Source organism: Jaculus jaculus, chromosome 7, assembly GCF_020740685.1.
Source record: "Jaculus jaculus isolate mJacJac1 chromosome 7, mJacJac1.mat.Y.cur, whole genome shotgun sequence".
Taxonomy (NCBI): domain Eukaryota; kingdom Metazoa; phylum Chordata; class Mammalia; order Rodentia; family Dipodidae; genus Jaculus; species Jaculus jaculus.
This window is the reverse complement of record NC_059108.1, coordinates 43677326-43678798: the sequence shown is the minus strand read 5'-3', so window position 1 is coordinate 43678798 and position 1473 is coordinate 43677326.

The window sequence follows — 1473 nt, the reverse complement described above, 5'->3', positions numbered from 1 at the left end:
GAGAGAGAGAGAGAGAGAGAGAGAGAGAGAGGGAACCAGGGCTTCTATTCAGTGCAAACAAACTCCAGATGCATTTGCCACCATGTACATCCAGCTGAAATGGGTCATTGGTAATTGAACTTGGGTCCTTATGGACCTAGGTCCTTAGGCTTTATGGGAAAGCACCTTAACCACTAAGCAGTCTCTCCAGCCCTCATGGATTCTCTTTTATTAAATTTTTATTATTTTTTATTAAGAACATATTTCATATGGATACATCATGTGTTGGTACAATCTTTTCCCTTCTGCCTGCACCCATTCCACAGGGGGTCCTCCTCAGTGGAGTTGTTAGTATTCCACATGGGGTTGTGGGTTATGCACTGTGGGAGCAGCAGTTAGTTATTAGGGGTAGACTGTGCCTCTTGGAATGACATCTTAACCTGTGGCTCTTACAATCTTTCCACCCCCTTCTTCCACAAAATTCCCTGAGCTTTGTTGGGTGTATTTTAAGTCTACTTCAATAATGAGTTCTTAGGAGTCTCTGGATCTCTGCTTTGGTATGTGTTGAATATCCTCAGCTTCTGTTTATTTCACCTTGGTGCTGCTTGACAGTCTCACCATAGAAACAGCACTTTTGCTTGTCTCCCCAATTTCTCTGTGGTTTCACCTGGCCCTTGACAGAGATGCAAGGGGTGGTGAATCTCCTGAGGTCTCCTTAGCTTCTGAAAAAGAAAGATTCACATGCATACATCCTCTGAAGCAGGGGACTCCTCATGGATTCTTAATTGCATGCATTATTGCTAGGACGCTGACCAACCAGAAAGAAGAAATGCAGAAGAATGTACTGGGTAGGGGTAAATCTCTCATTGAAAGAGTATGTCTGCCAAGATTTTCTAGAACTTGCCTTAGTAAATAATTTTTCATCTCTTGAGCTCAAGGAGTAAGACATTTCAGATTTCAGGATGCTGCATTTGTTTTAGGCCATAGTGTGAGACACTTCATGGGGCTTTGTCACTGTAGTCCTAACTTTAGTCACTGGGTTATGATGGCTCTCACAAAGTTCTCCAGTGCAATATTAATGCACTGAGTGTCACTAAGGATACTTTATTTTTCTTAGTGTCTAGTAAGTGATGACATTTGCATTTATAGACTTACTTTGGTAATATGTAAAGACTGTTCTCATTTATTTTTCCTAATAAGATTTTCATTTATTTTGATTCTTGCCCAAAACAATTGTCACTGTGATTTCTAAAAGCTGATTTTTTACCTCCAGGGTCTTCTCTATGTTTATTAGCAGTCACTCTATCATTAGATAGAGCTTTCTTTTCTCCTTCACTCATCTATTTATTCATAGCACTGATGACGGACATCTTCAGAATATATAATTAATTATAATGCAACCCAATCAAATTTTCCAAGATGCTTCTTCATCCTGATTTTCTTTGAAAGGATCTAATCATTTTCAAAAGACTTCCCCACTACTTGGTTTTATAG